The 26,743-nt window shown below is 43.8% G+C and overlaps 1 long non-coding RNA gene across 2 annotated transcripts in view; it reads right to left on the bottom strand.

The window, feature by feature from the left end:
• Positions 1-7,138: 7,138 nt before the first annotated feature.
• The window catches only part of LOC147117046 (uncharacterized), a 32,138-nt gene continuing 12,533 nt past the window's right edge, over positions 7,139-26,743 (bottom strand). Inside the window, exons 2-4 of one of the 2 annotated variants that reach the window (XR_015078349.1) lie at positions 17,471-17,664; positions 16,521-16,603; positions 7,139-11,555 (exon numbers count right to left, since the gene is read on the bottom strand). This is a non-coding gene — a long non-coding RNA (uncharacterized LOC147117046). The remainder of the gene's footprint in view (positions 11,556-16,520; positions 16,604-17,470; positions 17,665-26,743) is intronic. The other variant, XR_015078350.1, reaches the window with a different exon arrangement.

Raw genomic sequence — 26,743 nt, 5'->3', positions numbered from 1 at the left:
CACGGGACACAACCAACAGAGTACCCTTTGTCGTCCAGTACTTCCCCGGAGCGGAGAAACTACGCCATGTTCTTCGCAGCCTTCAACATGTCATCGATGACGACGAACACCTCGCTAAGGCCATCCCCACGCCTCCACTACTCGCCTTCAAACAGCCGCCTAACCTCAAACAGACCATCGTTCGCAGCAAATTACCCAGCTTTCAGGAGAACAGCGACCACGACACCACGCAACCCTGCCACGGCAACCTCTGCAAGACATGCCAGATCATCAACACAGATACCATCATCACACGTGAGGACACCACCCACCAGGTACATGGTACATACTCATGTGACTCGGCCAACATTGTCTACCTCATACGTTGCAGGAAAGGATGCCCCGGAGCATGGTACATCAGCAAGACCATGCAGACACTGCAACAACGGATGAACGGACACCGCGCAACAATCGCCAGGCAGGAGTGTTCCCTCCCAGTCGGTGAACACTTCAGCAGTCAAGGACATTCATCCTCCGATCTTCGGGTAAGCATTCTCCAAGGCGGCCTTCAAGACACACGAGAACGCAAAATCGTAGAGCAGAAACTGATAGCCAAGTTCCGCACTCATGAGGATGGCCTCAACCGGGATCTTGGGTTCATGTCACGCTACATGCAACCCCACCTGACGTAGGGTCATCCAGACTCGAGTCATCGTTGGCTTGTTCTCTCTACACAGATGCGACCGGACCTGCTGTGATTTCCAGCAAAAAAAATGTTTGCTTGTCTGTCTTTTGTTTTTCATACAGACCCCAGCATCTGCAACATTTGACCCCTTGTGACCCCACCTCATTGTTCTTTGATGTAATGTTTTCCTGACTGACCTGTTTGGTCACCATTCACACCTTTGATTGCTGTGATTATCTCTCTGCCGAGGTGTGATAAATGGCAGTTAGAAAGATTACCTGTAATCATCTGGCATTATTCTCTGACTATATAAGCTGTGTCTTTATGCATCTCTCCACTTCACCTGACGAAGGAGCAGCACTCCGAAAGCTTGTGATTTCAAATAAAACTGTTGGACTATAACCTGGTGTTGTGTGACTTCTTACATTTGTCCACCCCAGTCCAACACCGGCATCTCCACACCATAAATACTGTGTAACCGGGTATGTGGGACTGAGCACGACTGCTCTTTCAAAGAGCCAGCACAGGCACGACGGGCCGATTGGCCTCCTTCTGTGGTGCAAGTTTCCATGAATGCTGAATCTCATTTGTCGGCAAGAGCCTGTCTAATCCCTTCTTGAAACCCATTAAGGTTTCTTGATATTGTAGCATTTGTTATTAAGTTCAGTCGGTTACAAACTAGATAAAATTTCAGAGTTTCAAAATGTATGCTGTGTCGTGCTCAGTCATTTCAACTAACTACATGTCGCTGTCAATCATACAAACACCTCCAGGTCAGAGGCAACGGTCAAGGAACTTCTGGAGGTCCCGCGCAACTGGCTTGGGGCCACGCACCCAAAAAAAATGAGGGAACATTACATATGTCGTGTCTCAAATTACTCATAAACTGTATCCTAAAATATTATTTTTCTGTAGGAAAACTATAATTTGCATTTGACTACTACCAGTATTGTTACACTTGTAAATGGCTAATATTCTGAAATGGTAAATGTAATGGCATAGGTAGCTGATACTGCAGCCAAACTGGACCATCCTGAATCATTACCAGGAGCAGATTGGCTTCCACAAAAGGGCACAGTATTCTCCTGGAAAAAGTGGGGCGCTGATAATACAACACTATGGAACCATTCACGGGCACTCAGGAAATGCCTGTCTGTCCCAGATCATTACTGAGTTACCATCCATCCGCTACCGCTTCTGCAGTTACCTTTGAGCATCAAATAAATGATTAAGCAGTAAGAACTGTGATAGCAAAAGAATCTTAAGATATATAAGCCAGCTGTTCCGGAAATGTATTAGTGGAAATATCCTACTGAAATATGTGCCTTTAAATGTTTTTGATAGAAGTAGAAGAATATGAAATGCTGAACATAGGCAGATGTCATCTTGACCTGTGAAAACACAGACAGAGCTAATAATCGAGCCTTGCTATTTGAACTGCTGTGGAAAAGCCGCCGGGCCTCTGAATGAAAGGATCAGCTACAGGGGAAGCAGAGGATTCCTGATTAACTAGTTGATGCTGGACCCACAGGGTTGGTGATAAGACTAGAATTTTTGATTTGTACTGCATCAATCCTTATTCCTAAGTTGCTCAATAAACACCAGTGCGTCTGCAATATGAAAACGGATTGTGGGTGAACTTAAAGCTGATTTACAATATTTTTTTAATTAAGTTTTACATGACTCCTAAATTTGACACGTTGGAGCATGAAATTCTTTGTAATATGATCATTTGATTCTCTATTCACAGATGCATAGTTAGTCAGACTTCATAACTTAATGGAAGCATGGAGTAACTGTACAGTCTTGTTTCAAAAACATCTTTGGGGGGCTGCTCTGCTTGACATTATAAATATGAAAAATGCATAACACTTGAGGACAGAGATTCTTTTATCAATTACTAATTACCTTGGCAATCTGAACCAACAATATTACTGGATTCTAGTAGACGAGCATACACTGATATCAAGGAGTTCGTATGTGCGGGAATGTGGTATCACAGGGGTGGTCTAGCAATATCGTTACACTGGATAGATCTGGGAAGGAGGAAATTGTGTACAACACCTCCCCTGTGCTCCATGCCTGGGTCAGGGCATGAAGAATCGAGCTGACATGGCTCAGCTGTGGGTTATTTAGGCTTTTATAAAAGGACTGTGCCAAGCGTTTGAATTGTTTTTCTGACCACATTTTTCCTTTGGGAAGTATAACAGTGATTCAGATTCTACAGGCAGAGACCCTGCTCCTGCTGCCAGTATATTTATCAAGTTATGAAATGGAAGAAAAACACGTTTGTCATTATTCCATTAAATACTAAGCAGGAGGAACAGACCCGATAAACTCTTTCAGCGATTAGACCAATGTGATAAAACCCAATGCTAAACAATAAAGGGGTTGCTTTAGTGAGGATTCGCTTTCAGCGTGGGGCATTGCTAGATGAGAGTGCAGGTTGTACCTTAGGCTCTATAGTGTTATACCTCTATCTCCAAAACCACGCTCCCATCTAGCAAGGCTCCACACCAAGAGCGGACCTTCACAAAATCACCTCAGGTATGTACTCGGGACCAGTGTTCATCCAAAATTACCAAGCCAGCCTGAACAGAGTTCATGGAATTACAAGATAGATATGGATGAAGTGGGTCACTCAGCCAATCCTCGCATCCAAATGATTTCACAGGTTTTGCCTCCACTAACCTTACCCAGAAGTCCATTCCACATGTTAATCATTTTTTGTGATGAAGGACATCCTTACATCAGTGTTATACTTCAGTGGCAAAAACAGGAAGACAGATTATTATCTGAACGGCAATAGATTGGGAAAAGGGGAAGTGCAACAAGACCTGGGTGTCCTTGTGCACCAGTTGCTGAAGGTAAACATGCAGGTGCAGCAGGCGGTTAAGAAGGCAAATGGTATGTTGGCCTTCATAGCGAGAGGATTCGAGTACAGGAGCAAGGATGTCTTGCTGCAGTTGTACAGGGCCTTGGTGAGAACACACCTTGAGTATTGTGTGCAGTTTTGGTCACCTTATCTGAGGAAGGATGTTCTTGCCATGGAGAGAGTGCAGCGAAGATTCACCAGACTGATACCTGGGATGGCAAGAATGACATATGAGGAGAGATTGGGTCGATTAGGCTTATATTCGCTGGAGTTTAGAAGAATGAGAGGGAATCTCATTGAAACATAAAATTCGAACAGGACTAGACAGATTAGTTGCAGGAAGGATGTTCCTGATGGCGGGGGAGTCCAGCACCAGGGGTCACAGTCTAAGGATAAGGGGTAAGCCATTTAGGACTGAGATGAGGAGGAATTTCTTCACCTAGAGAGTGGTGAACCTGTGGAATTCTCTGCCACACAAGGCAGTTGAGGCTAATTCATTAAATATATTCAAGATGGAGTTAGATATATTTCTTAAGGCTAAAGGGATCAAGGGATATGGGGAGAAAGCAGGGACAGGGTACTGAAATTGGATGATCAGCCATGATCTCATTGAATGGCGGAGCAGGCTCGAGTGGCCGAATGGCCTACTCCTGCTCCTATCTTCTATGTTTCTATCAGTCCAAAATTTGCCTTTCGCCAGATTAGATTTTTACATATATTCTACACTGTTTGCCATCTTACATACCTCCAGCTGGTTTAATGGAACCAGAGCAGACGACATGGGTTTTGTCATTTTCGTACAATGTATTAAAATATTATGTCATTTTGCCTGTATTGATATATTTGGATAGGTATTTAAAAAATTGCGCTCCGAGTGTGAAGCTTTGCATTGGGAGCACTAGATCATAAAATTTACATTGAAGTGTTCGTCAGGGAAAGGATTCGTTTTGACTAGGCCATGTTAGGATAAATATTCTGGTTGCTATGGTGAGAAGTGCAGGAGTGGAACAGGTGCTTGAGGACCGGGAAATCCACAGATCCACATAACTCGATCTGTGCCACTTTAATGCTGGGTGCAATTTTCTAGCAGGGCTTTTGACTGGCTCAAAGTGGTTGTGTCAAAAATAAGTCATAGCTTCAACTAAACACAACAATGCACTTAAATTGAAGCTCAGCACGATTTCTTTGTCTGCTTATGATGAAATTGTATGGGGTGCTTTCTTCACCCATCTAGAGTATGTCTAAGGGAAGCCCTATGCATGGTCAACATCTTAAAAGATCAGGGGCAGGATAGCCATTTAATTTTTTTCCCCAGTTTAACTGTTTGCTTAAGTGTTGTTTTGATTATTTATTTTGATTGGCATTTAATGGAAGAAATGTCATCTCTTTTTAAAATATATTGTGTGAGTTTCTTTCCACGAGTAGTAACAAATGTTTACATGGAACCTAATGGCCCAGAAATTCGGGTCTCCACGGGTGAGTACACACGGGGTACTCACCCGTAGGCCGAATGGAAGTGCCGGTTTTCTGCATGCACTGCACATGCGCGGGAAACCGGCACTTCCGATCCTCTGAACGAAGAGGTTCAGAGGTCGAACGTGTGCGCAGGAGGGGCTGCGCGTGCGCTTTGAACTTAGGTTTTTTTTGCAGGTTTTCCCGGGATCGTAAGCCTGCAGGATTTAGAAATGTAAAAAGCAGGCGTAAGGCCTGCTTTTTACAAGGTAAGTGGTCAGTTAATTAAAATTAAAACATTTTTTCCACTGGTTTATTATTTTTAAATACTTTAAAGCAAGGTAAGTTTATTTTTAGCCCCGTTAGAATATAAAATTATATTTTTCAAAAATTTTAAATATTGTTTAGAATAGTTATTTAATGTAATTTATAGTTTATTTAAAAAGTGTGATTTAAAAAAAAAATTATTTGAAGGTTTACTGCTATTTTGGGGCCGTAGTATTTATAAGTTTTGACAGGCCTTCCTGTCAATCTTATGAATGGGCTTTTCCCTCCTCCGATTGGCTGCCCGTGGCTCACGTGATCCCAGGGGACGCATCGCACTAACTGCGCCCCTGGGACACGCAAGCACAGCGTGCCGGCAGCTGGGCCAGACCCCGGAGCGGAATTCCACGGGGCCCTACAGCTCAACTGCCGGCGCGCAAGGTAAGTGCAGGTCGGAAGCCTCCGACCCGAATTTCTGGGCCAATATAACTGAAGTATTTGCTAATTCACCATAAAGCTGATTGTAATTGAAGGCTTTACAAGATTTCAGCAGAACAGGGAGAGTTGAAAAATAGGGAATTTGAATAAGGAACTCGTACAATACAAACATTTCATGGTAAATCAAGAAACCAGGACAAGGATCAGTTTTAAACCAAGCACAGAAAGTCTTCCAGTAAAAGAATCAAGTTTGATCATGGCATATCGTGTCTGTTGGGGCAGGCCCAGTTTTGGTATAGATTGTGTCATAGAACAGAATTAGCTCTGCTACCTCACCCAAGTGGCCATTCTTCATGTGCGAGCTTAGACAGTAAAGAGTTAGCAGGCTATTTGCCCTCAAGTGCATCTCAATTAAGTCTGAAGAAAAAGCAAAATAGTTCAGATGCTTGAAATCTGAAACAAAAACAGAAAATGCTGGAAACACTCAGCAGGTCAGGAAGCCTCTGTGGAGAGAGGAAGGTAGGGTTAATGTTTCAGGTCTTATGACCCTTTGTCGGTAAAGCTTGATCCTACCCTCACCTTTCCTCTATCAACATTGACGTTCCTATAGGAGTACCGAGACAGCAATTAATAGTGGCAACATTGGCTGATGTTTCTCCTCTCCAGAACAGAGGTGTGGAGCCCAATGGTAGCATGCAGCTGCTGCCCGAAGCAGGTCGACATTTGCTTAATTTTAATTATTTGATAACATTCCTCAAATGCTAACAGCTAATTTTACTTAGCCATTGTATGACAAATACCCAGATATAACATAGGCGTGCTATATACTGTAGTTGGGTTCACTCACTCACGCCCCTCCCTATCTCTGTAATCTCCTCCAGCCCTACAACTCTTCGAGTTATCTGCGCTCCTCCAATTGTGGTCTCTGGAGCATCACCGATTTTAATCGCTCCACCGTTGGTGGCCGTGTCTTCAGCTGCCAAGGCCCTAAGCTCTGGAATTCCCTCCCTAAACTTCTCCGCCTCTCTTTCCTCCTTTAAGACGTTCCTTAAAACCTACCTCTTTGATCTGCCCTAATATCTCCTTATGTGGCTCTGTGTCAAATTTTATTTGATAATGCTCCTGTGAAACGCCTTGGGACGTTTTGCTACATTAAAGGCGCTATATAAATACAAGTCGTTGTTACCACCCCAGGTCTAATCTAATATCCTCTATTCCAGTTCATGTCAGATATTCTTTGTGACAGGCTAAACTAGTTAACGGGTTTATTCATGAGTAGACTTATTTACAGATACAAGCATTATCGAGTAGCGCGATGGAGCACTAAGTCTGGGAACAGGTTAACAAGGAGTTAATCAAACAAAAAAGTTAGACAAGACTCTTTGAATACTTCTTACAGACTTTGAGAGGAAGTACATCTCAGAAAGAAATAACCAATCTTGTGCTTGATTGAAAACAGAATATAATCTTTGTATGAATTACATAAACGTACACTACGGCGCTTAATTCATTCCATGCATCATGGCAAGACAAACAGAACTGAGTTAGAATTGGCAGCTCAATAACATTTATCTTCAGAATTCCACTTTGATCTAAAGCAGTTTCCTTTCAGGTAATTCTGAACAGCCCATCTTGATGAGATTACAGGGTGAATATAACATTTACAGAACAATCAAACAAGGTACAATCTGGCAAATTCAAATCATGGCTCATATAAATAGTTAACAGGAAGCATTCTTATAGAATTAAAGAACCATAGATTTAAAGGGCACAGGAGGTGGCTCCTCGGTGGCTCTCTGAAAGAGCTATCTACTTAGGCTCATTTCTCCAGCCTTTCTCCATCCCCTTTCAAGTTTTCTTTTCCAAATATTTATCCACTTCCCTTTTAAAAGCTGTTAAGGATTCTGTTTCTTTCACTATTTTTAGTAGGTCATTCCATGCCCTAATAACCCTCTGTATAAAAACATTTATCTTAATATCTCCCTTCATTCTTTTGGCGATGATCTTAAATTTGTGCCCACTAGTTACTGACTCACTTACTGGTGAGAAGATTATTTCCTACTTAACAGATCAAAACCCCTTATCATTTTGAACGCAATTATCATATCTGCTCTTCACCTTCTCTATTCTTATGGTACTATGGGGAAGAGATTCCCTGTCTTAGCACCACCCAATAGCGCGGCGTTAAGTCAAGAAATCAGCGGCGGCCACTCTTCCGCCAGCTGGTGGCAGGTCCCACAGCATCCGCTATTTTCGAAGTGAAGGTAGCGCTGGCGTTCTGAAGTAGCGCCCTGCCAAGAAAATGGCTGAGTGGTGACGTCGCCACAGCGAACTTCGACCCTAGCGCTGAGTTCAATGCTGGGTCCTAAGCACGCCAGGTAAACCCAGCTTGCAAGCATCTCAGCTGTCAGCACCTCTTAAAGGGACACACACATCCTTCAGGTAAGTTTGCATTTAAACCTTTGGACTGGGCTTTTTTGATTTTATTGAAGTAATGGTTTGCTACAATAGGTGTTAAAAGTTTTTTTAATTGTGTAGGGAGTGCTGCTGGACACTTGCAAGGCCTCGGATGATAAAGGAAGGCCTCTGAGAAGACAGAAAGTGCTGCAAATACTCAGCAGGTCATGCAACATCTGTGGAGAGAGAAACAGAGTTCACATCTCAGGTTGAGATGCTGCCTGACCAGCTGAGTATTTCCAGCATTTTATGCTGTAATTTCAGATTTACATCATCCGCTCGCAAAGGGAAGAGGAAGACACAGAAGAGGAAGAAACAGAAGAGGAAGAAGCCGAAGGAAGGATGCAGAAGTAAGGATGCAACCCAGACAGCCCCTTTCTGGCTGGGATATCCAGGATGGAATCATCTGCCTGCAGTCCCAGTGACCGCAACCCCAATTCCCCTTTCAATATTAGTCCCACACCTTACTTTCCTCTGTTATGGACCATCACAGTGTCCTCTTGGCCATGATGCTGAAATAAAAGCCACCACAAAATAAACTTTCCAAACCAAACATCTATCCATCCAATATGACATCAAGAAATCAACTCATTACCCTTATGCATTCCCTTAGTGACCGTCTTGTGTGTGCCTTTGCCTATCCTAGTGATGTCACAGTGCTACCCCAGTGGCTGCAGCATGGCTGGTGGAAGGCTGCTGACTTTCAGTGGGGGAGACTCTAGATGGCCTTGCAGGATGACCTTGAGGAGCTAATGGCTGGGAGTGTCAAATCAATCTTCTTCTTCACTCTCCTCTCCCTCTTCTTGGCCAACCATTGGCTGGGCAGGCTGTATTGCTTGGGTGTGTGAAATGAGGAAGGCACGGGGTGGAGTTATGGTGAAGGGAAAGCGGGAAAGCAAGAGATGCATGCCAGAAGGAGGATAACATATGAGGATACCAGCATCTTGTATCCTTTCAGCCCCGCCACTGGCCAAGGGCTCAGCCATGCCCCAGCCAGGAATGGTCTGCACCCTCTACTCCGAGGGGGTGAGGTGAGGCTAGGAATAGGAGATGTGCCTCGTGATTGGTACAGATTGTTGGTAGGTGAGTGATTGCGGGGGGAGTCGTGCATTGAGCAGTGTGTGAGGCTAGTGGTGCAGTTGGTAAGAGTCGTCTTTTGAAGATGCATTCACTGACCTTGACCAGAGGTCTGAGGTCATGAAGCTTCTTTGGGCACTGGAGCCAAGTGGTGGGCGCGACACTCCTGGCCTTTGTGGGTAGAGGATCTCTCTTGCAATGTTGCCACCATGCCAAAAGCTGGAGTGCTGCTGGGTGCCTTTTCCCTGGTTTGCTGAGTCATTTGTGTTAGTGCTAAAGCACTTTTCCCATTTTTTGAGGTTCGGAAGGGATTTCAGCTTTAAGTGCTGAAGGCTCCTATTTGGGACATATTTTTAATCAAAATTTTTTTTTGCAAGGCAGTAAGGGCTGAAAAATGCATTTTTTCACTTGATTTTAATGTTTATTAGTTCGGAACGCATTGCCCCTTTAATTCATAGCCCTTTTGATTGCCCACAATTCATTGCGAACTCCACAGCCTCACTCTCAGAGGCTGTAAGAAGCTGCAATGCCGCTCCTGGACGGGAACTTCAGGTCGAATGCCTCCACTAACGCCACCAGCAGGGCATTACACGGTAAGTTAGCGCTGCACTACAAATCCCCAGCCCCCAGCGCAAATGTTTGCCCGGTAGCGCTGCAGCCATTTTGGGCAGCCGTAAACCCGAGGCCACGGTGACATCGGCAAGTTTCTGTCGAGGTCCAATTTTTGGCAATCAAAAAATTAGCCTGTAAGTATTTTGTCTCCTTCAAAGAGGTGCTGTGTAGTAAACCACACTTTGGCCTAGAACTTTGGCCGCACCACTCAATTTCCGGTGCGGGGGCGCAAATGTTTCCGGGGCGCTACTTTTAGCGCCCTGGCGAGGCTGGCGCCCCAAACGGGCTATACTCAATTTCTCCCCCCTTGTTCCTTAATACCCTTGGCTAGCAAAAATCTATCAATCTCCGAATTAAAATTATGAATTCAGCGCGCATCTACTGCTTTTTGTGGGAGAGAGTTCCGCACTTCTACCACTCTTTACGCGAAGAAGTGCTTCCTAACTTCTCTCCTGAATGACCTGGCTCTGATTTCAAGGTTATGTTACCCTGTCCTAGATTCCCTCACCAGCGGAAACAGTTTCTCTCTATCTCCCCTATCAATTCCTTTCAAAACCCTAAAAACCTCAATCAAATCACCCCTTACTCTTCTATATTCCAGGGAATATATTCAGCTAAGTATATTTCAAAATCTTACCTTGATCTTACTTTGTTGATTGAGACCTAACAGGCGGTGCCTTTAATAAAGAGGAGTGAGCTTATAAGTGTGAATTTTAAATATCAGGTGGCCTGGCTGGTGCAGCAGGGAGGCCTCAGTCTGAAGGCCTGGTCCCATTTCGAGGGCCGAGCCTCATTAACCTGAATGGGCGTCGCACTGCAGCTCACCTGCCCTGACCCAGCCCGCAGGATGGTAGGTCCAGGGGCTGGGTACCATCAAGGAGGGCTGTGGGGGCAGAGCTGGGGATGGGGGCAGTTGGCCACATTATTCCTGCTCCTCCTGGCCCCACAAAAATAATTTTAACACTTTCCTTTACGGGCCTCTTCTGCTGTACCACCAGGCTTTACTGAGCGGAGTGTCCGCAGCGCACAGTCCTCCCAGTGGGCCGTTAAAGTTGCATTGGGGTCCTATGGATGTCATAGGTCCCCGATTTGCATGGCACATTGCGGCCCTCTGCCTGATCCAGGCGAGGCCGTCGACTGCCCAGCAGAAGGCCCCAGAAAAAGTGGCGGGGAAGTGGGAACGCAGCCACCACCTCCATTTCAACTCCACTTCCACTGCCTTTCTGTCAGTAGTGGGAAGTTTGAATGTCCCCTTTAATCGCCTACAAATTTGCTGGATCTAGCAAATCCAAGCATTTTGAATGGTAAGCATTAAATTCTACAAAAAAAAAATCAGTTTGTTAACCCTTTTTCTGAAAGAACTGCTTTGGCAGAGGTCTGGGAGAAGGGTCTTGTCTGGTCTCCTGGTTGGGAATGTGTGCAGTGAAGGGATCCCAAAGAGAGCAATTGGAAGAAAATAATAATGAGAATGCACTTGCAATTATTGTACTGCATTATGGAGATCTGTCTTCTTCAGAGCAGCAACAGCATTTCTGAGGACTGTTCCACAGTGAACTGAGGTTTTCTGTGGCACGTGCAATGTAAATGAGCTTGTCCCATTAGAGCAACAGTCAGAATTTATGGATACACACATAAGTGTCTTTGATTTAGCGATGCCTCGGGCACAGTCTCGTCCAAGCGAAGTCATTCCAGCTTTTTTCTTATCCTGTTCCCTGTCTGAAAAATAAAGGAGCCTGTTTGTTGAAGTGCATATTCTTTCACCCACTGACCCACTTCTGAGCTGAGAAATGTTGAGTGTCAAGACTCTAATGATATATCTTTAGATTGTGAAATGCCAATGCCTACAGATTGCTGGGAGGTTCCATGTCCATCAGAATGAATTACCTTTTCAAAGGGAAAGTCCTTAAGAATATCAAAAATCAGCTGCAGAGTTTAAGCATTTACCACTTCTATACCACCACTAAAGCAAGCAAATTCAGTTTTGTTTTCATTTTCAGAAATATTTGCATTTATATAGCACCTCATCACATCTCTCGGAAACATCGCAAAGCCCATCACTTACAAGAAATGAATTTGCAGTGCAGTCATGCTTATGAAGGCAATTACAGCAGCCATTTTGGCACAGCAAGATCCCACAAACAATAACGACATGAATTGACCAAACCAATCTGCTTTTGGTGCTGCTGATTGAGAGTAGAATGTTGGCCAGGAAAATGGGAGACAGGCTCTTCTCTGAAGCATGCTGTGGGATCTTTAACATCAGTCTGAACCACCAGAACAGGTAAAAGTTTTATTTTTCTCCCACTTTGTTGGCCTGGATATTAACAGAGACGTGTTACATCAGTGGGGGGTGCGGAGTTTCGGACGGCAAACCTAGAAGTCCGGGTTTCCCCGCTTGCTGTGGAGTTGGCTCCACAGTGTGTGTCTTTTTTCCGACAGTTTCCCCGCCCGGACGTTAGCCTGATTGACAAACTTGGCTTCCAGTTGGGCGGGGAGGACTCCGGAGCAGACTGCAGCAGGGCTAGGTCTGATGTCTGATCCCTGACCCGGGGGGAGGGGGGGGCGTCCAACCACCCTGGGGCGTCCGATCACCGACCCCGGGGGTCTTTGTATGGGGTGGGGGGAGGGGTTCTGATGGGGGGGTTGGGAGGGGAACTTGGGGGGCCAGGAGGAAGCACTCCTAGCTCCACCTGGCCCATAAGCAGGGCTGTAAAAGCACTTAACTTCTCCCCGAAGCTGTCCTCGCCTCCCTCCAGCTGCCGGGAAACACGGCCAGCCACTGTTAAACTTGCAAAGCAGGTTAAATCAGCCTCATTAAAATAGTTAAATTGCCAGCCCACCTCCTGGGAGCAGGTTGGCTGTCCGTCCCTTGTCCCGCCTCCGTTAAACCCGTAAGTGGGCGGATTGGAGGCGGGTTTCAGATTTTTTTAATTTTAACATCTGACCCAACCCCAATCCACCCATTTTTGGATGTCAAAATTCACCCCATTGTGTCTATGCCACTAAATTCAGTGGGCCAGTCCACGTTGAATTTAATGGCCTATGCTGTTTGGTAATAAGCCAAACGGAAGCATGACTCAGACAAAGTAAAGCCAGTTCTTCCTCCTCCTCATAGTGCGCCATGTAGCTGCCTGGCTTCAAATTGATAAATTGCACTTAACCAAGACAATGCAACTTGAGTGACAGGCAATCAAAGGGCTTGAACCCATGACATTTTAGGTCAGAGCTAAGTGCTCAATTATACTGAGGTACTAAGTATGCTGCTTTGTTTTGTTAAAAACCTTGGATTATTTATCAATAAGGTCTAAATACAGAATGTACAATGACCAACCTTCCTGCAAAGCTGAAACTTTCACTCTGATGGCACAAGACTGCACTTTCCTTGCTAGTTGATATTTCTGACTGAGCCAGATCAGTTGAAAAGAAAGAACTGTGTCGGTTGGTTGTATCTATCTTAGAGTATTTTTTCAAAACTCATGTATTAAGGAGTCTAATTTATGATAAAGGGCAGTTATTACTTTAGAGAACTATTAATAATGACAACCTTATTGACATCATATTATATTTCAACCAGATATAAATATTATTGATAAATACTGGGTTGAGGAAATCCAGACATCAGAATGAAGAATAAAGCCACAAAGTTGTATTGCTCTGTTATGACTGGTCGGGAGCCAATTCAAAGCAAGTTAAATGTTTTGGAAAATTCTAAGTAAATAGCTCAATTACAAAGGCCGCGATTTTACGAGCCGTGGTGGGCCCCGACCCCGCTGCTGGCTCCATCCCAGTCTCCAAAATTACTTTCTGATGATTGGGCTTGTTAAGTCCACCCAGCGCATTTCGAAGCCAATTGAAGGAAGCGGGTCTGGTTTCCTTAAAGGGACCATGCCATTTTACACTATCAATTACTCCCAGAACCTTTTGCTTATAAATTTATTAGAGGCAATGATACTCACAGTCAACACACACAAAGGGATTAGAGTATGTGAGTAAAGAGGTCTTACTGCATTTATACAGGGCATTGGTGAGGCCACACCTGGAGTACTGTGTACATTTCTGGTCTCCTTACCTAAGGAAAGACATACTTGCCTTAGAGGGAGTGCAGCGAAGGTTCACTAGACTGGTTGCTGGGATGAGGGGATTGCCCTATGAGGAGAGATCGAGTAGACTAGGCCTATATTCCTTAGAGTTTAGAAGAATGAGAGGTGATCTCATTGAAACATATAAAATTCTTAAGGGGCTTGACAGGGTTAATGTTGGGAAAATATTTCTCTTGGCTGGGGAAATCTAGAACACAGGGTCACCGTCACAGATAAGGGATCGGCCATTTAGGACTGAGATGAGGAGAAATTTCTTCACTCAAAGGTTGTGAATCTTTGGAATTTTCTTTGGAATTCTCTACCCCAGAGAGCTGTGGATGCTCAGTCGTTGAGTATATTCAAGATAGCTTTTTGGGAACAAAGGGAATTAAGGGATATGGGGATAGGTGGAGTTGAGGTAGAAGATCAGCCATGATCTTGTTGAATGGCGGAGCAGGCTCGAAGTGCCAAATGGCCTACTCCTGCTCCTATTTCGTACGCCCAAATTTAGTTTGACATTTGTGCTGTCAGTGTTCTGCAGCATTGAGGTGCTGCAAACACTGACAAGCACTGCACAGAGGTGCAGGGCTGCACCCAGGCTCTCCCATGACTCCTTCCAGCTTATGGAGGGAGTCACAGCACACTGGGAAGTCCTTTTCCCTTCCCATGGGTGGAAGAGACCTCCCCAGGAGACCAACGCAGCCTGGTTGCACATTGCACAGGAGGGCACAAGCAGTGATGTGGTCAGGAGGACCAGGCTGCAGTGGTGCAAACCTTTCAATGATCACAGTAGATCACGAAACGTTACTGCAAAGCCACACTTAACCTCATCCTGCTGTGCCACTCATCACATCCCCATCACTTTACCTTCCCTACCCGACTCCCGCACATCCTTACTCACACCAACTTACCTTGCACCTCCACCCATCCCTCTCTATCTACATCATCACATCCCCATGTCACGAGCCATCCCCCACACTCACCCTCATCCTAGTCCAATCATACCAACTAACAACACACAAGGGTAGGCACGTGGGTGTTTTGGCCAATTTCTTCTGACTCAGAGGTGTGAGTGCGACGAACTGAGCCACAGCTGACACCGGGTTAATTTAGTAGCTCAATGATTACTGCAGTTAATAAAAAAACACCATCAACTCTATATTACTGAAGGCAGAATCGATCTAAAAATCTACTTCCAGCGTGTCACATGATCTTACTTGCCAATAGTTGTGAACTGTAGTGTGTTATAATGTGTTGGGGAGCTGCTGACTAGACTACTCAGTGTTGGGCACCTACGGTGCTACCTGCTGCCATAAATTCAGTCATTTCCAAATGTAACTTATGGTGTTCACACATCAAAGGGTTACAGCTGTGAAACTGCACTGTTCAAAGACTTAAGTATTGAATAGTTCCATTTCTCTAAATGACAAGAAAAGAAGGACTGTTTAGAAGAAGCCTTAGACAGCATGGATCAGGTTTGCATGGATAAGGTAGAAGGATTTGGCTGTTTTTTTGTAATCTGTGTTTGATTGTTGCTGAACATGTCAGTTAAATACCTAGCGAACATGCAAACTGTTTGCACTGTCACCAATAGGCGAGCATTATCCTTCCTATGAACAAGCTCCTCATTTTTTTTTTTAATAAGGAGTGCTTTACTACAAGCAGCAAAAAAAAAAGGCAAAGTGGAAAATTGTAAGGAGTTTGAGATTTTCATTTATGACTGAACCTCTTGTGTAACCACCACTTCTGCACTCTCACACATGAAACCATATACCTTTGGAATTCTGTGGAGTAAAATTGTATCTGGAATTTACTGAACCAAAAGCTAAGCTGATATTTGGCCGCTGACTCTACATTAATGCTGGATGGTTAAATCAGGAAGCAATGTGCTGCCTGCTGAGAAATACATTATTAATGTTCGATAGATTTTATTCCATGCCATTTCAGAGCACATATTCAACACAGTGGCTTTGGGTTTTTTTTAATTTTTTTTCTTGCAGTTTAAATGATCATCAATTTGCAAGGCTGTGAAATGCCATTGTTAGATTTTTCATCTTCAGTGCAAATATTCTTTTATTATGAATTTCATACACATTATCTTTGAACAAATAAAATAATTTAAAATTAGCCTACTGGTGAGGAATGATGCATTATCATTGCGGCCTGGGATACAAGATGATGTGAGATTTTTATATCTTTCTGTAAAGCATTATTATTATATATAGGGCCTGAAAGGAAATTGCTTCTAACTGGGAAATTCTTATGAATTCTTCATTTTCTGCTGCTTCACACAAACTTCAGATTATATTTTCCTCCATTTGTTAATTTTAACAAAGTAACGTAGAGTATAAAAGGAGGTAAAGCACTTTATATCATGGTCTGGTTTTTTCTCATAAATGAGCAAACAATGCGAAATATAGCCTTCAGTGATTGCTCCTACTTTATTAAAATCACATCTCCTCATTGCAGAAAGTACATTTCACTGACAGACTTAACACCCATCGCAATAATCACATCACAAGGTAGATATGGATGAAGAAGGGTCACATCAGAGAGTACCAACCCTACCATCCTCCCATTACAGCATCGCGCTGTTACTTACATAAGTCTAATGTTCTGACCTCGGTTTTCCTTCCTGGCAGCCCGTTCCAGCTGTTGATCATCCTTTGTGTAACGAGTCACACTCTGTGTAAAGAGGGTAATAATTTACAGCTGTTAAGTCTGTATGCATGCTCCACCGTGACAACTTTATTTGCTCCCCAGTGGTCTGCTTCGCTAGAACTGATTCACTGTACACATGCAAAACACAGAGCTGTTTCCATCAAAGTGATTTGGGCCTTCAGTTAAGAACGTAACACCATAGGAGTGAGACAAAAGCATTCAGGTCGCCCAGCTTGCTCTGTCATCCAAGTCTTACATCAGGTCACAATTGGCTAAGAGCTCCTTTCAGTGAAAACCAAGTGTAATGCCCATTTTTCATCGCAATTAATAACTTGTGGATAAAATCACTGAGAAACACAATTCATGCATTTACTGAGAATGCGACCCATTAGGAACGACGAAAAAATAACAATCGATCTTGATGCACCTAAAATAGTCATCGTTAACAATGCTCAAGCAGCCGACCAGCCACTTAACTGACATAAATGCCAAAAAGTGAATTAATCCACTTGTGCAGATGTCAAGAAACAATTAAGAAAATCCCAATTTATCAACAAGGTCCTGCATGTCCTTAGGGAATTTGTAATCCACTGCAGTTGAAGCCAAAATCTTTGACACTGGGTTTTGTGAAATACCTAGACCTGACTGCCTTGTTATGAGTTACAATGTGGCATGTTCGTTCTTTCTTTCTTCGATGGAGGTTGCGAAGAAAAAGGAAACTCTTATATCAGTGACCTGCAACCTTTTTACATAACTTCTCAATATGGAACAGTATAAAATTAGAACTAAGCTAGGCCTCAAAACAATCCTGCCATAACCCAAAGACAGCTTATATAAAATACCATAATAATTCTCCAAGTCCATTAATTTTAATGAAAAGTAAATCATCACCTTCTTTGGCTCAGCAACCATTGTTGTCTGATTACGCTGCTGTGGGATGCCTTGCGCCATTTTTTCTGCATTATGTAAATGCAAGTTGTTGTTGCTGTTTGTGTTATGCTATGCACTAATTGGCTGCCGATATACTTCTGTGTTTCGTTGAAGATTTCAACTTGTTAATTCATATACTTTATAGAGCAATAGACCTTAATGAAACCAGGGAGCAATAACAGCTAATTATTGAATAGGTCAAAGGTCATTAATTGAAACTTGGAATCATTTTCCACTGAATCCGACAACAGTTAATGCAATGTTCTGGGTGACATGGAAACCCAAAAGGAAGTCAACAGAAACATGGTGCGGTGGAGTTTTTAAATTAACTAACATGACGTAAAACTGATCAAGCCTAATTCAAACTCAAATGAAATATCAATAAGAATGGTACATTGAAACCTCTTGTATTACTGAGGGTTGCAGAACTCATATTAATTCTACATGTATGCTGCCTGAGGCTTTGTGCCTGAGAAATTCACTCACTGTCTATAACCTTTAATAAATGACAATTTTTTATAATATGTACTTTTCAAAAGAAGAGAGGTCAATGAATATCTTTAGGCCAGTTAGATCTGGAGCACCTGACAGGCTCTTTTATATCATTTAAATTACAAACAGTAATGTGAATTTAACCTGTTAAGCACCCAACAAGTCTGCATCTTTTGGTTTCTCTGATGTAACAGGTCTGTATTGACTATTTTCTTTGAAGACTGATGAACCCCCCCCCCCCCCCCCAGCGAAGGAGGTGGTTGGTCAAAGAGCTCAGCGGTACTCCCGCGAGCCCCTCAGACTGCTGCTAACTATTACATAGAATTCCTCTGTCGCCGAATTACAGTATGCTGATGACGCTTGCGTCTGTGCACACTCTGAGGCCGAACTCCAAACCATCGTCAACACCTTCACCGAAGTGTACGAGAGCATGGGCCTTACACTAAACATCCGTAAGACAAAGGTCCTCTACCAACCTGCCCCCGCCACACAGTACTGCCCCCCGATTATCAAAATCCATGACGAGGCCTTGGACAACGTGGACCATTTTCCATACCTCGGGAGCCTACTGTCAACAAGGGCGTCGATGACATAGTCCAACACCGCCTTCAGTGGACTCATCAGTCACCTGAGAACTCATTTTTAATGTGGAAGCAAGTCATCTTCGGTTTCGAGGGACAGCCGAAGAAGAAGAAGAAGAGGAATTACACAAGAGTTTTACAGCACAGAAACAGGCCATTCGACCAAACAGGTCCACGCCGGTGTTTATGCTCCACACGAGCTACCTCCCACCCTACTTATCTAACCCCATCAACATATCCATCTATTCTTTTCTCCTTCATGCACTTATCTAGCTTCCCCTTAAATACATCTACACTATTCGCCTCAACTACTCTCTGTGGTAGCGAATTCCACATTCAAGGCAGCCTTGAGGAAGAGTTCATTGAGTGTATTAGGGATGGGTTTCTTGAGCAGTATGTAACTGAACCGACCAGGGGGCAGGCAATCTTAGATCTGGTCCTGCGTAATGAGACAGGATTAATAAAAAATGTCCGAGTAAAGGATCCCCTTGGAATGAGTGACCATAACATGGTTGAATTCCATATTCAATTAGAGGGTGAGAAGGTTGGATCTCAAACAAACGTACTGAGCTTGAATAAAGGAGACTATGAAGGTATGAGAGTGGAATTGATTAGAGTGGACTGGGAAAATAGATTAAAGGGTAAGACGGTACATGATCAGTGGTGTACATTCAAGGAGTTATTTTACAACTTTCAAAAAATATATATTCCACTGAGGAAAAAAGGGTGTAAAAGAAAAGACAGCAATCCGTGGCTAAGTAAAGTAATAAAGGATAGTATCCGACTAAAAACAAGGGCATATAAGGTAGCCAAATCTAGTGGGAGGATAGAAGATTGGGAAGTCTTTAAAAGACAGCAAAAAATAACTAAAAAATTGATTAAGAAAGGGAAAATAGATTATGAAAGTAAATTAGCTAAAAATATAAAAACAGATAGCAAGAGTTTCTATAGTTATATAAAAAGAAAAAGGGTGGCTAAAGTAAATGTTGGTCCCTTAGAGGATGAGACTGGGAAATTAATGGTGGGAAACATGGAGATGGCAAAAACGCTGAACAAATATTTTGTATCAGTCTTTACAGTAGAGGACACTAAGAATATCCCAACACTGGGCAAACAGGGGGCTCTAGGGGGGGAGGAGCTAAATACGATGAAAATCACTAAGGAAGTGGTACTCGGTAAAATAATGGGACTTAAGGCGGATAAATCCCCTGGACCTGATGGCTTACATCCTAGGGTCTTGAGGGAAGTGGCGGTAGGGATTGTGGATGCATTGGTAATAATTTTCCAAAACTCCCTGGACTCAGCAAAAGTCCCGGCAGATTGGAAAACTGTTAATGTAACACCCTTATTTAAAAAGGGTAATAGACAGAAGGCTGGCAACTATAGACCAGTTCGCCTAACATCTGTGGTTGGTAAAATTTTAGAGTCGATTATTAAGGAGACAGTAACGGGACATTTGGATAAACATAATTTAATAGGGCAAAGTCAGCATGGTTTTACGAAGGGGTAGTCATGTTTGACAAATTTGCTCGAGTTCTTTGAGGACGTAACATACAGGGTGGATAAAGGGGAACCAGTGGACGTAGTGTATTTAGACTTCCAAAAGGCATTTGACAAGGTGCCACACAAAAGATTATTGCTCAAGATAAAAAATCACGGGATTGGGGGTAATATTCTGGCATGGGTGGAGGATTGGCTATCTAATAGAAAGCAGAGAGTTGGGATAAATGGTTCATTCTCAGACTGGCAATCAGTAACTAGTGGTGTTCCGCAGGGGTCAGTGCTGGGATCCCAACTCTTTACAATCTATATTAATGATTTGGAGGAAGGGACCGAGTGTAACATATCAAAGTTTGCAGATGATACAAAGATGGGAGGGAAAGTAGTGAGTGAGGAGGACATAAAAAACCTGCAAAGGAACATAGATAGGCTAAGTAAGTGGGCAGAGATTTGGCAGATGGAATATAATACTGGAAAAGTGTGAGGTTATGCACTTTGGCAGGAAAAATCACAGAGCAAGTTATTATCTTAATGGCAAGAAACTGGAAAGTACTGAAGTACAAAGGGATCTGGGTGTCCTGGTGCACGAAACACAAAAAGTTAGTATGCAGGTGCAGCAGGTGATCAAGAAGGCCAATGGAATGTTGGCTTTTATTGCTAGGGGGATGGAATATAAAAACAGGGAGGCATTGCTGCAGTTGTACAAGGTATTGGTGAGACCACACCTGGAATACTGTATACAGTTTTGGTGTCCATACTTAAGAAAAGACATACTTGCTCTCGAGGCAGTACAAAGAAGGTTCACTCGGTTAATCCCGGGGATGAGGAGGTTGACATATGAGGAGAGGTTGAGTAGATTGGGACTCTACTCATTGGAGTTCAGAAGAATGAGAGGCGATCTTATTGAAACATAAGATTGTGAAGGGGCTTGATCGGGTGGATGCGGTGAGGATGTTCCCAATGATGGGTGAAACTAGAACTAGGGGGCATAATCTTAGAATAAGGGGCTGCTCTTTCAAAACTGAGATGAGGAGAAACTTCTTCACTCAGAGGGTGGTAGGTCTGTGGAATTTGCTGCCCCAGAGAGCTGTGGAAGCTACATCATTAAATACGTTTAAAACAGAAATAGACAGTTTCCTAGAAGTAAGGGGAATTAGGGGTTACGGGGAGCGGGCAGGAAATCGGACATGAAGCTAGGTTCGGATCAGTCATGGCCCTGTGGGTGGCGGAGCGGGCCCAGGGGCCGTGTAGCCTGGTCCTGCTCCTACTTCTTGTGTTCTAATTCTGTGTTAGATTTCAGGAGATGGTTCTATTCACGGGGATTAGTGGAGACCTCGGGAACAGGCTGCCAGCTAGGAGTCCTTCAAGAGTAAATTGGGCCTGTTCCTGGCTGGGGTGGAGATCACCTCTTACAGAAGGTAAGTACTGTAGAAAATACAGGGAGAGAGTGATCTCCTGGACGAGTTTCGATTGCCTAGATGGGTCGGAGAGGAATTTCCCAGATTTTTTTGTCCCAAATTGGCACATTGGGTTTTTTATCTGGTTTTTCGCCTCTCCCGGGAGATCACATGGGTTCGGGTGGGATGGAGAGTGAAAGTAGATTTGAGGTTAGGATCAGATCAGCCATGATCTTATTGAATGGCGGAGCAGGCTCGAGTGGCCGATTGGCCTACTCCTGCTCCTATTTCTTATGTTCTTATGCTCTTATTCTAACCACTCTCTGAGTAAAGAACTTTCTCCTGAATTACTTATTGGATTTATTAGTGACTATCTTATATTTATGTTTTGGACTCCCCCACAAGTGAAAATATCTATGTCTACCCTATCAAACACCATCATAATTTTAAAGACTTCTATCAGGTCACCTCTAAGTCTTCTCTTTTCTAGAGAAAAAAGACCCAACCTGTTCAGCCTTTTGCAGTGCCTGGATCTCCACCTTCTCATTTCTTTTTCATTAGCCGGATGTCTAACATACACAGAAATCCATTGCCTAGTCTAAGAGCCTCCAAATCAAACTGTTGAGAAATCCACAATGATTGAGGGGGAAAAATTGGGCATCGACAGAAACCTGCCGATGTCACCGCGGCCTCGGGTTTACGGCCGCTGAAAATGGCTGCAGCGCTACCGGGCAAACATTTGCGCTGGTGAAACCTCTGGGCTAAAATCCAGGCCAAGGAGACAGAGAGGTGACTTTAGAAAGATAAATAAGAGACTAAATCGTACAGAGAAAAATAAAGCCGCACGTGGAACATAGGAACAGAAAGCAGGCCATTCAGCCCCTCGAGCCTGCTCCGCCATGCAATTGCATCATGGCTGATCTGTAACTTAACTCCATTTACCCACCTTAGCTCCATATTCCTTGATACCCTTACCTAACAAAAATCGATCAATCTCAGTCTTGAAAGCTCCAATTGTCCCAGCACCAACAGCCGTTTGGGGCAAAGAATTCCAGATTTCTACTCCCCCTTGTATGATAAAGTGCTTCCTGATTTACCCCCTAAATGGCCTCGCTCTAATTTTAAGATTATCTCCCTTCGTTCGTGCTTTCCCCGCAAGAGGAAATAAATTCTCTGTATCTACCCAATCGAATCCTTTTGACATTTTAAACACCTCGATCAGATCACCCTCAATCTTCTATACTCAAGGGAACACAAACCTGTCCTTATAATTCAACCCTCTAAGCGCCGGTATCATTCTAAATATCACTTTAAACTAAATTGTGGGAGTAGAACAAGGGGACACAAGCTCAACTGGTAACAAGCAACTTCATGACTGGTTCCAGCAAATTATTTTTCACGTAATGAGTAATCAATACATGGAATAGATTTTTGGATAAAGAAGCGGAAGCAAAATCCCTGGAATCATTTAAGAAAAAGATAAATGCTGCAATAGGAGAACGTGGAGTCTTTCTGGGTGGATAACTTAAGATGGGCTGAATAGCCTTCCTCATCCACGTTTATCTTGTGCACGAGAGACCTTGCTGGTATAGCTGTCTAATACAGAGCCAAGAATCAGGGCCACTCATCACCAACTGCTTAATCCATGCCTCTCATGCGAGGTGCCTACCATAAGGCTGACTCCCCCTCCGGGGTATTGGTCGAGAGGTTGATGTAGTCCAGAACCCTCCCTCTGTGAAACCGTTTTCCCTTTTACTCCACAAATGCATCTCACAGCTTGGTCCTGGGCCTCACATATCAGCTGAAGACAAATCTTCTGTTTTCTGATGAGATATTGCCACTGAGAGATTCTCCTGAACTGAGGTTCCATTTGCAACCTTTCGGTCACATTTCACCTTCTCTGGGGTTCCTACGGCTAGGTTGATTCTTTCCTTTTATTCTTAAAGTATCTGAATTTCTCTTTCTTTCTACAAACACGACTTTGGAGAAAATTTCTCCCCAAATCACCTGTACGTTACCAGCCCCGCTGTGTATCTTGTACTTATTTATTTTTACAGGATTTATCTGCTTCCTTTAATTTTCAGGGGGACCGGGAAGGACGGTGAGTACGGTGTGCATGAGCCCCGAAGCCGGCAGCACACCCGGGGAGTCTGGGGAGGTGGAGGCCTGGCCGATCTTAACAGATATTTACATATTCTCGGTGACCCGCCCGAATCCGGCCAGATCCACTACCTGCCGGCGGGTGGGAGCAGGAATCAGGTGGCAGGAAGCTGCAGCCGGGGACCCATGGGATCAGTCCCCAGCACTCTGTTAATTGGTGGAGTGGTGGCGGGGGTGGGGTGGAGGCTCTGGACGCGCTCGCGGGAAGGCGAGGTGACCCAAGGGCAAGGGAAACATAAGAAACAAAAGCAGCAGTAGGCCATATGGCCCCTCGAGCCTGCACCGCCATTCAATAAGATCATGGCTGATCATCGACCGCAACTCCACTTTCCTGCCCGATCTCCAAGGCCTCCATTACATCACCGGATCCCAATCTGCATGTTTTAAAGAAGGACACCCCAAGCAGGCTAACATCGGGACATGGCGGGAAGGGCAGAGGGATCAGAGTGGCAAGTCTCTGCCGTCATTATAACTCCACCCCCCACCAGCCTAGTTTCCGCTCAGCAGGGGTGGGGGTTGGGGGGGTGGTTGTGGAGTTAAAATTGGGTTTCACCAGGCCAAACACCAATTCCAAGACTCCAGCATTGGCACTCTTAGCCAAAAACAAAAGTATACGACAGAACAGCTTGGGGACAAATCACTTTCTGATTTTACTTTCCCTTTGCACAGAGATGTCCGGACTCCTTTCCAGCAATATGTTTGAAACCGCAAATTCAGGGGAATATGAGATTGATTCTGTCACCCTCCGCTCCATGTTGCTTTGTGACAGTTCGCCACACCAAGCAACCACCTTTGTATCCCGTGTTTTTCACAAATTCCCACGGTCTGATCAGATTTATTATATACAAAAATTATAAATATACTATTTTAAATTAAATTTCCACTAGCTTTCTATTCTTAACACACTTGAACAACTTTTAAAACATTATTGTCAAAATTTACTGCATTAACATTTTGTTTATGAGGTACTTTTCCAAGCATTACTCACTTTTCTACATTTATTGTGGCGTACATATGTTACTGTAGTCCTTCAAGGCTTTATCCTACATTAAAAAAATTAGCATATCCCACATTCCTCGGGTGGCATTAATAAACATTTATATGCTCGAAGTTGTATGTAAGTGAATTAAAAAAGCTTCACACATAGCAAGATTCATTAATACAGCCCTTAGCTTCCAATTAGGAAGGAATTCCTTGGTTAGATCCGATATATGCCTCGAGCTTCCTTCTGGAAAACAGTACCATATTTGTATATCAGAAAAGCGGTCTTAGGTCTAAATCATAACAATTTTTTTTTGGCGTTTAATCCAAACAGCATTTAGGCATGGAATAAATTATCCCACAGTCCCCTGGATATTCAATTTGTCCTAGTTTTTATTAAGAAGTTCTCCTTTTTAAAATCTTTACAAGTGGCAGATTTGTACAGGCTTGTTTCCTGGGAAATTTGTAATAAAGTTTTTCAAATCTTATATGTGATTCCGATCACACCTGCGCAAGCCCTAAACTGCAGCTATAGGAGAGGTGGGCAGCTGTATTGCACAGTTAAAGGATAAGGAGTAGGATGATACAGAGTGAGAAGAGAAAGAGAAAGCAGTGTGAGCACAATCCAAATCAGTAGTTAATACAAAAACCGTCTTCCCCTCAAGACATTCCACAGACCTTTAAAACTCAGCTGGGAGAACCTAAAGGTTCTGCTTGTTATCAGTACCAGGCATTTGTGTCTGGGGTAGTGCAAGGAATAAAATCTGGAGGATAATAGAATAGGGAAAAATAATTGCCTAGTCACATATTAATAAGCAAAGAAAAACATACAAAGAATGAAAGAAGACACTGAACATTAAAGGGGTCATTTTCTGACGTAGCACTTCTGTCAGGGAGTGTCAACCACCAGAAGTGCATAGTGGAAATTTAGGCGCGCTGTTACACATGATTTTCCAACTATATTAAATTGGTGATTGTAAAATCACATACAGTGCACCCAACTGCCGGATCAGCATTTCTGGTGGGCAAAGTACCCAACAGCAGTATAAGGTTAGAGAATTCCCCCTTAACTCAAATCTTTCCATGGCCTTACTTTTCCCTAGTTCTGTAACCTCTTCCAACCCTACAATCCGCTAAGAACTCGGCATTCCTCCAATTCTGGACTCCTCCATTGGCGGCCGTGCCTAGGCCCGAAGCTCTGGAATTCCCACCCTAAACCTCTCTGCCTCTTTACCTCTCCCTCCTTTAAAATGCTCCTGAAAACCTCTCTCATCTGTCCTAATAGCATTATAAAATGTATTCAGCAGAGATATTATCAACTGATTAATAATCAAAGATTACGATATAAGACTGTGTCTGAGTGATTTTTTAAATTAATTCATGGGCTGTGGGCATCGTTGGCAAGGCCAGCATTTATTGCCCATCCCTAATTGCCCTTGAGGCTTGCTAGGCCATTTCATGAGGGCACTTAAGAGTCAACCACATTGCTGTCACGTGTAGGCCAGACCGGGTAAGGACAGCAGATTTCTTTCCCTAATGGACATTAGTGAACCAGATGGGTTTTTACGACAATCCAGTAGTTTCATGGTACTAGCTTTTTATTCCAGATTTATTTAATTAACTGAATTTAAATTCCCCAGCTGCCATGGTGGGATTTGAATTCATGGGTGCGATTTTGCCAGTCCTGGAGAGGCGGGTATGGAGGCGGGACTGCCGGGAAAATGGCAGAATCTGGGGGCGGGTGCCCAACCCGCCTCCGTGCCATCTTGCCAGGAGGTGGGTAGCCGACCCGCACCAGGTCCCGTCTCCTTGGAGACAGGAAGGGGATTAGTGCCACTTAACTGCCTGTTAACAAGTAGTTAACAGGCAGATAAGAGGATTAGCCCCATTTTACCCACACAAGTGTGGGCTTCCCAAAGGCTCTGAACCCTGCCAGGGTCACCGAGGTGAGTAGTGGGTCTGCGGGGGTCGGAGGGGTGCAAAAGTGCGCTGTGAAGGTAAGTGATGGGTGCAAGCGTGGAAAGGTGAGTATGTGAGGTAAGTGGAAAGTGATAGAAAAAGTTTACTTACCTTTGTTTCTTCCTGCAGGCTTCAAGAGTTGGGGATGTGGAGAGTCTCACATC

The sequence above is a fragment of the Somniosus microcephalus genome, chromosome 5 (assembly GCF_052327205.1).
Source record: "Somniosus microcephalus isolate GS21.2 chromosome 5, FLI_Smic_1.0, whole genome shotgun sequence".
In the NCBI taxonomy this organism is placed as follows: Eukaryota; Metazoa; Chordata; class Chondrichthyes; order Squaliformes; family Somniosidae; genus Somniosus; species Somniosus microcephalus.
The sequence above is the reverse complement of the archived record's forward strand: the minus strand, read 5'-3'. Positions and strand labels throughout refer to the sequence as shown.